Consider the following 11,803-nt stretch of genomic DNA (forward strand, 5'->3'; position numbering starts at 1 on the left):
ACTATGCCCATCAGCGAATACCTTGGGGTGTCTTCTTTCCAAAATGGGGTCACTTGTGGGGTAGTTATACTGCCCTGGCATTCTAGGGGCCCAAATGTGTGGTAAGGAGTTTGAAATCAAATTCTGTAAAAAATGGCCAGTGAAATCCGAAAGGTGCTCGTTGGAATGTGGGCCCCTTTGCCCACCTAGGCTGCAAAAAAGTGTCACACATGTGGTATCTCCGTATTCAGGAGAAGTTGGGGAATGTGTTTTGGGGTGTCATTTTACATATACCCATGCTGGGTGAGATAAATATCTTGGTCAAATGCCAACTTTGTATAAAAAAAATGGGAAAAGTTGTCTTTTGCCAAGATATTTCTCTCACCCAGCATGGGTATATGTAAAATGACACCCCAAAACACATTCCCCAACTTCTCCTGAATACGGAGATACCACATGTGTGACACTTTTTTGCAGCCTAGGTGGGCAAAGGGGCCCATATTCCAAAGAGCACCTTTCGGATTTCACTGGTCATTTTTTACAGAATTTGATTTCAAACTCCTTACCACACATTTGGGCCCCTAGAATGCCAGGGCAGTATAACTACCCCACATGTGACCCCATTTTGGAAAGAAGACACCCCAAGGTATTCGCTGATGGGCATAGTGAGTTCATGGAAGTTTTTATTTTTTGTCACAAGTTAGTGGAATATGAGACTTTGTAAGAAAAAGAAAAAAAAATCATCATTTTCCGCTAACTTGTGACAAAAAATAAAAAGTTCTATGAACTCACTATACCCATCAGCGAATACCTTAGGGTGTCTACTTTCCGAAATGGGGTCATTTGTGGGGTGTTTGTACTGTCTGGCCATTGTAGAACCTCAGGAAACATGACAGGTGCTCAGAAAGTCAGAGCTGCTTCAAAAAGCGGAAATTCACATTTTTGTACCATAGTTTGTAAACGCTATAACTTTTACCCAAACCATTTTTTTTTTACCCAAACATTTTTTTTTATCAAAGACATGTAGAACAATAAATTTAGAGCAAAATTTATATATGGATCTTTTTTTTGCAAAATTTTACAACTGAAAGTGAAAAATGTCATTTTTTTGCCAAAAAAACGTTAAATTTCGATTAATAACAAAAAAAGTAAAAATGTCAGCAGCAATGAAATACCACCAAATGAAAGCTCTATTAGTGAGAAGAAAAGGAGGTAAAATTCATTTGGGTTGTAAGTTGCATGACCGAGCAATAAACGGTGAAAGTAGTGTAGGTCAGAAGTGTAAAAAGTGGCCTGGTCTTTCAGGGTGTTTAAGCACTGGGGGCTGAGGTGGTTAAATTAGCAGGGAAACCTCCCCTAAACCTCGTCATGATCACATCCAGAAACCATAAACCATAGAAATACAAGGCATAAAACAAACACATACAACAGATTAAAAATAAGTACAAAGGTGGTAAAAATCAGCACATTCTTCAGAATGATCCTGTACTCAGTAAGGATCTGCCGGTTAAACCTCCTGTAGTCTTTAAAAGAGCCGACAATCTTACTAATAAACTGGTCCGCAGTGTTAGTCTCGCAACTAACAAAAAGCGCATTATTACAAATAAAGGCAGGTTCACATGGTGCGGCTTTTGCTTACCCTGCAAAAACCGCATCTTAAAAGATCAAGAAAGGTTTGCTGACAAAATCAGATCCAATAAATTAAAAGATACAACCCTTAAAATTAGAGGTGAATTTTCCTGTAATAATGTTGGTGTGATTTATCTTTTGGAGTGCCCTTGTGGTCTCCAATATGTTGGAAGAACTACACGGAGCCTTAAAACTCGAGTTCAGGAGCACATACGTAACATCAAAAAAGGACTCGAGACCCATAGTGTCTCGCTACATTTTAAGATCTATCATGATAAAAACCCAAGAGGTCTGCGTTTTACTGGATTAGAATTAGTTCATACCCCTACCCGAGGAGGGGATTTTATTGCCTTAATTAATAAAAAGGAGGTAGAGTGGATGTTCCTTCTGGGCACCATTCAGCCTCAAGGGTTAAATATTGAATGTGACGTTAATGCCTGCTTAGTTTGAATATACTTGCCACGAGCTGGTTAGGTTCTCCTCTGCTGATTTTTACCACCTTTGTACTTATTTTTAATCTGTTGTATGTGTTTGTTTTATGCCTTGTATTTCTATGGTTTATGGTTTCTGGATGTGATCATGACGCGGTTTAGGGGAGGTTTCCCTGCTAATTTAAACCCGGTGGTATCCACTCACCAATTAACACCCCAGACGAAGCATCACGGCGAAACCCGCGTCGGGCACTATAAAGATATATTTTAAATACGTTTTTAAGCTGTATCCTTGTGAGTATATTAAATAATTTTTATCTGACCTACTGGTGCGTATTTCACCATACTTGCGACTTCCTTCCTATGAGATCCTTGGAAGCTGGAGTCTGGTGTTAATTAGGTGTAGCGGCATTCAACCTGTTGGACCGGTTTTTCGGGTATGAGATCATTTGAACCGACGGTTTCCGACCCACGCCTGCTTCATCCACCAAGTTCTTTTTGAAGACTCCAATAAGATTTTCATCCACGCACCTTACCAGTGAAGTCCTGTGAGTACATTCTGTTCGCAAGGCGTGTTAAGTGTTGCTACATACTACACTATAGTGTTCTTCTTTGTAACAGAGTTCTGAAAGGAGACACTATCAAGATTTCTACACGTATTCACTAGCGGAGTCTTGTGAGTATAACCTATTCACATGGTGCGTTAGGTGTTTGGGGCTTACTACACCATAGTGCGCTTTCTTATCACACTACAGGTTTCCATACCAGTGTTGGATTGTGAGGTTTGCATGTGGTCCTATTGGCTGAAGATTGCACAAAGAGAACTGTAACACTCAGAGAAGATTTCTCTCCTGCAGCGCAATCCTTTTTTTACATTTCCTCCATTTAGCGGACTTTTTCCCACATTGTCTTTGGATTTGCAGCGCCTGAGGGGACAAGTATATCTAAAACAGAGACTCTATTTATTTTATTGCCCTATGATAGAAATGCCTATTCTTGTCCACAAAACGGACAAGAATAAGACATGTTCTATACTTTTGCGGGGCTGCGGAACGGAGCAACGGATGGAGACAGCACACAGTGTGCTGTTCACATCTTTTGCGGCGCGATTTTAAGTGAATGGGTCCGCATCCGAGCATCAAAAAATGTGGCTTGGATGCAGATCAAAACAACGGTCGTGTGCATGAGGCCTTAGGGTGCTGACACACAGCGCAGTTGTGATGCACTGGACTTCATGCAGTTTCTGCATCAACAAACATGCATTCAATTAAGCCAGCTTAGCAGCCTCATTAAACCCTGGTGTTCCTTCTCAGCAAACACCTGCTTGTTAGTGGAGGAGAACACTGCAATTACATGCAGCAATCTCCTTCACAGTATGGGGAGGAGCGATCGCTAGTGCCATCGCTCCTCCCCATACAGAATCATTATTTGCCAGCAGCAGATTGTGATTAGACACGATTTGTTGCTGGCAAACGATCATTGATTGCCCGACGAACAAGTGTTTGCTCTGCTCGTTCATTGGGTAATTGGCGACAGTTTTACACTGCCAGATCATCACTAATGAACACTCGTTAGGGATGATGTGGCTGACCATCAGCCAGTTTAATAACAGCCCTAAGGGTGCTGCCACACAATGCAGTTTTTGAATGTAACCAGCACAGTAAAATCATTTAGATCAGGAGGGGGTACACTGCTGGACACTGCTTGTCACACTGAAGGAAACACAAATGTTACTTTGTAACAACTTCTACCACTATGGCTACATCACAGCAGATTCCAGAACCAGGTATTTGTCTGCATCTTCACCTGCTCCTGGTCAAATCCATGGTACCCTGCCCCCTCCTGCATACACCCATGTGTTACACTGTACAGTCAGCTGCCTGGTCACATTGTACCAGAGCCAGCAGAAGATTTCCTTATATTGTACCATGTCAGCACTACATGACACCCTGGAGCACCACATACACACTGTTGCAACCTGTAGCACTACAAGTCACAGCGTACCCTATAACATCACAGAGATCACAGTATCGCTTTCAGAGAGAAGCCTCATGTGACCACACGCTACTTTCAGCCATTTTCAGAGTTTTTTCCCCCACTTAATGATACTGTACACGTACAAACAGAAGAGAGTTACTTAAACCGGTGCAAGTCCTTCAGACATTCCTCGAAATCCGTCATCACCTTCATGTCCCTGGCCTAGCGTTTTGTGAGGTAGGAAAATGCACACAGGCCGCAGAACTGGACAGGAAGAAGAAAACAGTGGCCCCTATGTGGCTCTGCTGCACATGTTCTCTCTCCTACAATCCACACAGCAGCTTCCCTGCTCTCCAGTACAGTCAGCCTCTCCAGCTTCTCCCCGCCCACCGCACTTGAATGGTTCCTGTCCCCACCGTTCAACTCCGGCACCCCTTGTGGCCTGGTATCAAATGATCCATGGCTCAATACTTGTCCATGACCTGGTGGTTGGGGATAGCTGGCATATAAGCTAAAAAGAGCAGTCTTTAATTTTTTTAATTATTTTTTTACCTTTCACTGTTCAGGATAAGTACATGATCGCTGTATAGTTCCAGTCATTACGGATGTAGCAATGCAAAATAGGAGGGGATTTTTCTTTTTTTTAGTTGAGGATTTTTTTTTTCCTTTATTTTTACCACTTAACAGGGTTGTCCAGAATTAGAAAACAAAAAAACATGGCTGCTTTCTTCCAATAACAGCATCATACCTGTTCACAGGTTGTGTGCCATATTACAGCTCTGCCCAATTGACTCTAATGGAAGCGATCTGCAAAACCAGACACAACCCATGGACAGCCATGTTTTTCTTCAGAAGTTCAGGCAATCTACTAGGTATATGCAGAAGGCTGACCTGGGACCTTCATTAGACCTTCAGCTGCCACAGTCACATTAATAGGGTGCAAATGGAGGCCCTTCCCTCTGAAACCACTTAGATGATGCAGTCACTATTAATAGCGGCATTTAAGCTGTTAAGCAGCAGCCGGGATTAGACCTTTCTCCATTTCTGGCAGTTTGAGGAGATTCCCAACTGTCACTAAACATCCAGACACTCGCTCCACCCAGCACAGGACACCAATGCTGGGTTAAATCTGCACCACTGTACAAAGACGATTTTGAAGGTTTTTAGTCTGTTAGTGACTGCTGTAAAAAAACAAATATCGTCAGTCATTAACGGGTTAAAATAGATGCAAAATTCATTAAATTACATGGCAGAAATGGAAATATGGCTGCAAACATGTATAACATACTTAATTCATACATTATAAATAAATATAAATGATCCCAAACAACTGATAACAGCAAAACTATATAACACATATATCAACATCTGACAACAATTTTAAGTAAATCCCCCACCACCACCATCCTCATGTACAATTATTAAGTGCATCTGTCGGGCAATGTTGTGAATAGAGTGAAATATATACATACACACAAAATATTTTATGTTAATAATATAACAAATTATATTAATTATATAACAAGAAAAGTATAAATTCATTACACCCTAATAGCAACCCCTAATGAAAAAAAAAACAATATCACTGTAACTATGCTTAATGGTATGTGAAATGCTAATAAATGTGAAACATGCTCCAAGACCATGTTAGGACTCCTGATTGGCCTAGACAGGCAAAATCTGAAATAGGGTGAAAAGTCATTACTGCAGGGATTAAAACAGGAATTATTAAAGGATGTCCTTAAAGCCTTTGAGAAGGAACTGAAAACTAACTTCCAGTAGTAGGGGTAAGACATACGACAACTCAAACCTAAGAAGTTCCAAACTGGTATGTGGCAGTACCAGAACAATTTTTTATTTAGGTGGAATCAGATGCACCTTATGCAGTCATTATCAAGATCTAGGCATATATCCATTTCATGGAGTGATGGATATCAAATGGATCATTTTTTAGGCAGTGATCCAGGTCCAAAGGATTACAGGAAAGAAACGGTCAAATTAAATTGAAAAATTGAGGCATGAACCTCAGATACAAGAAAGCAAAGTTCAACTACAGGTAATCAACCTTTCCAATATTACTCTGACCAAAGTACAATTGGAGGTTCTGGAGACATTTTCCCCAGTTTCTAATTTTGATTGTTTTTCAGCTATTGAGGATGACTATTTATTTAGTTGTAAATTTGTCAGAATGTTTATACTGCACTGATAAACAGTTCTCTATTTATGCAAACAAGCCAGGATCTGTAATGGAGGAGATTCCAACTTATTTCCACAAATCAAAATTTAACAATAATTTGTTATCTGTCCTGAGTTGAAGACAAGAGGGAAACAATTGTATACAAAATATATATATTTATTTATAAACAATCTTAGTGCAAAATAATAAAGTATAAAATTGGTGATAAACAAAAGATAATGATCAATTAGGTTCAATCATCTGGAAAAATAGATAACTTGTAATATATATATATTTATACGGCTAATAAAATACATTTTTAAATGAAATTGGTATCTTATCAATAGCACACCGAATAAGGGAAATAAAACTCAGAATTGACACGTGACTTCTCCCAGCCAACAGATGTTTATAACTCAAATGTTTAACAGCACATGGCAGAATTGTCTCCTCATGCACAAGTTTGGCTATAAGCCAATATTATATACAAAGTAAAGTTAAACTTCCACCACTTTCAGGTAGTATATATATATCCGAACAGACCATTGACTAAAAACTAAAATCAGTTTTCTGGAGATTATACAAATGTATATATCATATGTATATCTTTATCTCCCGAGATTGAAAAGTATAATTTGTACTGTAGTTGAAATTATCTCAAATCAAACAGTATGGTCTATCCGAATATATATATATATATATATATATATATATGGTTAATCAATTTGCCTAATATAAAGACATAAATCTATACGATACCAGCAAATTAGAATTTAGTTGTCTGAAAGAAGTCAGCGGTCACGGTTCAGAGATGAGGGATGGTCATATTCTCTTTCTGCCTCGTCTTTGCTGGATTCTCCCTGCATTCATCCCCCTTGCTGTCTCCTGCTATCTTTTATCCCCCCCCCCCTGTAAGGTGGGCTTGGTCTGTTCTTCCACATGACTAATGATATCATAGTGCATCAATTGGCCACTTATCTCTTACTTACCACCACCACCACAAGGGGACACTAGTGTTCTATATAAAAGTTTGTGTAATTACATTTAATTCTTATATTTTCCAAATATCTAACCGGAAGATAACCTTTGACTTAGGCTCTGGACAAAGCCCTAAATATAGGGAGAAGAGACATTAATGTATACCAACTGTCAGACATCTAGTCTGTGTATAGATTGTTTAGTTTAGAACACTCTTACCAAAACACATACTTTGAAAATGAGGTAATGAGTTTTACACATTATCCTTTACACATAACAAAAATTACATTAGTATATCCCACTTAATTCTATGTATTTCCAAAATATAAGACCCCCATGTTAATAATGCATACTAATACTTTTTAATGAAATAAACATATAAATGTTGCATATGATATCATAATACAATAATAAGCCCATTTTCTATTCAATGATAGAAAAAAAATTTTTTTAGGACATTCAGTCATTTGTTCATTGTCTTTTGTAAAGGCATGAAGTGTATTTTATGGTAACTGTCAGAATCCCCCGCAGTTTATGACCTGGGAATGTTTATGTAAATATTTCTAACTCTTTCCTAGTAATTCTCTGTCCAAGAAGATTAAACTTGCATTGACCTTCTAGAAAGCAGACAAGAAAAATGGCTACCATAATGTCCATATACCAATCTGTAAAGCAAGATGTATAGGCCCTTACAATATTGATTCTTTTCTGCCCAATATTTCTGACAAATCCCCTTCCCCCCCCCCTTTCTTCCCCCATGTTATTCAGGTGTATAACCTTAGACATATCTGGGAAGAAGGTCAGAAGAAATGTAATTTACTAAAATATCTTGCACTCTTCAAACTGATTTTGGGATATATTGTATTTCCTTTCAATGGATATCCTTGGATCCAAACTCAAAGATCTTCTGAGATAAAATCTTCCTCTCCGTTAATAAGAATACTGGAACGTCTTGCAACATGATTCCTGATGAAGGACCAGGTTCGATGACAGGTTCAGTCCTAAACTGGGCATCAAGGATCAACACCATCCATACGATAGCTGTGGCTTTGGGTAGTCATAATCGTCTTTGCGAATCAACCACTTGGTTTAGACTGTCACTCTTTTCTATTAAAGAAACCGATAGTATGAATACATGTTCTCATCAATTGATATTTCCAGTTTTCTAGCTATACTACGTATAAACATTTTACATAGAAGCACAAGATTTGAAAATCTGTAAGCTGAGAGATAATATCACAATGTCAAATCATTTATCACATCTTCTTAAGATACTTATTCTTCGGCATCACCTTTCAGTATTCTCAGTTGAGACCTAGGATGACAAGCATGCAATTGATTGACATGAACCCATTTTTCTACAAAACCATAATTTATAACTACCTTTATTTTGTAAACCACGGGTGAGATTTTGTCGATGATGTTATAAGGACCTTTCCATGACGGAAGAAACTTCTTCTTTTTTACCCTGTCCTGAGCAAAATTGTAAAGATACACTTTATCACCTATCTCATACTCCTTAGTGGTTTTGAGATCATAATAAGTTTTATTACTTACTGCTGCTTTCTCGAGATTCTTCTGTGCGAAAGAAAAAGCTTGTTGAAGATGCTGACGAAGGTTCTCCACATACTGGTGTATCGTGGCTGCATTGATCAAATTGTGATCAGATGTGCGATACAACAGATGTGGAAGTACCATTCTCCTACCGGTCATCAGCTCAAAGGGTCACATTTTAGTAGCAGCATTTGGAGTGGCTCTAATAGCCATGAGGACTAAAGGCAATTTTATGTCCCAGTCTTTACCTGATTCCTTAACGTACTTCTTAAGGATGTTGACAATTGACTGGTTATAGCGCTCTTCTGATCCACTAGATGCTGGTCGATAAGCAATGAGTAATTTCCATTTGACACCCAAGATCTTCCACATCTTAGACATTACCTCACTTATGAAATGCGGTTCACGGTCTGTATCAATCCTTACTGGAGCCCAAATCGGGAAAATACATGGTTAATAAGCAAAGTGGCGCATGTTTCAGCTGTGTTATTACGAGCCGGTAAACATTCTACCCACTTGGTAAACACACAAGTGACTGTTAACATGTATTTATTTCCCCTGGATGACCTTGTAACAGGACCTATAAAGTCAATCTGTATATTGGACCATGGCAATGAGAAACCCTTTTTCTGAAGTGGGGCACAATGTGTGGGACCTTGAGGTTGGAACTGAGCACAAACCAAACAACCTTGACAGTAAGTTTGGACATCTTTCTAAATATAAAGCATAATCACGTAGTGATCCGTAGGTAATCTCCCCACGGTGACCTGCTGTAGGGCATCATGAGCATGTTGTAACATTAGGCCTCGAAATGCATTGGGAACTCCCCACTGTTAAATACCATTCTTTGTGGTCCTCATCAATGAACCATCTTGAATACTGAATTGAGATTTGGTTTTCACTAGTAATTGGAGGTCTTCTTTTTGGGCATAATCCTCCTCCGATATGGGATTGTTACTAGGATCTTCAATGTGTTTATATAAGATCCCAAGTATAGGATCTTCGTTTTGGCTTTTAATTAGAACCTCACTTGTAGACTCTTGACTCCATTGAGCCACATTATTTGCAGTTTGTGCCCTAGCTTGGCGTCTAGTGACAGCTTCAATGGGTATCATTCCTAGTAGATGATCTTTATCTATATTATCAGCATTTACGGCCTCTTGTTTGGCAAGCTTATCGGCTAGAGCATTACCTTTCTTGTCCTTGTTCTGGGTTTTAGAATGACCTTTAGATTTCTTCTAATAAATGGTTAAACCATTACTTTTCACTAATTCATCTATGGTACAAAACAATTAGGCATGTTTCACAGGTTTGTTATTAGGCGGCAACATGTTATTTATTTTTCAAGTAGGCAGATACTCAAGAAAACTGTTCCGTACATAATTGGAATCTGTGACTATAACAAATTCTGTAATATTGTGCTCTAGAGCAATTTGAACAGTTTTGTACACAGCGAATAATTTTGCCACTTGGCTACTTTTAGCACCAATACTGTATCCTACTGAGACATTTGGGAATTCACTGGCCCAAGTAATTCCAATACCTGCCACTAGTTTTCTCTCATCCCCTAGGTGGTGTGATAAGCACAACCATCAATGTACAGGGTGGGCCATTTATATGGATACACCTTAAGAAAATGGGAATGGTTGGTGATATTAACTTCCTGTTTGTGGCACATTAGTATATGTGAGGGGGGAAACTTTTCAAGATGGGTGGTGACCATGGCGGCCATTTTGAAGTTGGACATTTTGAATCCAACTTTTGTTTTTTCAATAGGAAGAGGGTCATGTGACACATCAAACTTATTGGGAATTTCACAAGAAAAACAATGGTGTGCTTGGTTTTAACGTAACTTTATTCTTTCATGAGTTATTTACAAGTTTCTGACCACTTATATAATGTGTTTAATGTGCTGCCCATTGTGTTGGATTGTCAATGCAACCCTCTTCTCCCACTCTTCACACACTGATAGCAACACCGCAGGAGAAATGCTAGCACAGGCTTCCAGTATCCATAGTTTCAGGTGCTGCACATCTCGTATCTTCACAGCATAGACAATTGCCTTCAGATGACCCCAAAGATAAAAGTCTAAGGGGGTCAGATCGGGAGACCTTGGGGGCCATTCAACTGCCCCACGATGACCAATCCACTTTCCAGGAAACTGTTCATCTAAGAATGCTCGGACCTGACACCCATAATGTGGTGGTACACTATCTTGCTGGAAAAACTCAGGGAACGTGCCAGCTTCAGTGCATAAAGAGGGAAACACATCATCATGTAGCAATTTCGCATATCCAGTGGCCTTGAGGTTTCCATTGATGAAGAATGGCCCCACTATCTTTGTACCCCATATACCACACCATACCATACATTTTTTTGTTCCAACAGTCTTGGAGGGATCTATCCAATGTGGGTTAGTGTCAGACCAATAGCGGTGGTTTTGTTTGTTAACTTCACCATTCACATAAAAGTTTGCCTCATCACTGAACAAAATCTTCTGCGTAGACTGAGGGTCCTGTTCCAATTTTTGTTTTGCCCATTCTGCAAATTCAGTGCGCCGATCTGGGTCATCCTCGTTGAGATGCTGCAGTAGCTGGAGTTTGTAAGGGTGCCATTTGTGAGTAGCTAATATCCGCCGAAGGGATGTTCGACTAATGCCACTCTCCGGTGACATGCGGCGAGTGCTACGCTGTGGGCTCTTGCTGAATGAAGCTAGGACAGCCACTGATGTTTCTTCATTAGAGACAGATTTCATGCGTCCACATTTTGGCAAATCCAACTCTGAACCAGTTTCACGAAACTTAGCAAGCAGTTTGCTAACTGTAGCATCGGAGATGGGTGGTCTCGTAGGGTGTCTTGCATTGAAATCTGCTGCAATGACCCGGTTACTGTGTTCACCAGACATCAACACAATTTTTATCCGCTCCTCACGTGTTAACCTCGGCGACATGTCAATGGCTGTAAACAAAGAGAAACTTGTAAATAACTAATTAAAGAATAAAGTTACGTTAAAACCAAGCACACCATTGTTTTTCGTGTGAAATTCCCAATAAGTTTGATGTGTCACATGACCCTCTTC

The sequence above is a fragment of the Bufo bufo genome, chromosome 2 (assembly GCF_905171765.1).
Source record: "Bufo bufo chromosome 2, aBufBuf1.1, whole genome shotgun sequence".
In the NCBI taxonomy this organism is placed as follows: domain Eukaryota; kingdom Metazoa; phylum Chordata; class Amphibia; order Anura; family Bufonidae; genus Bufo; species Bufo bufo.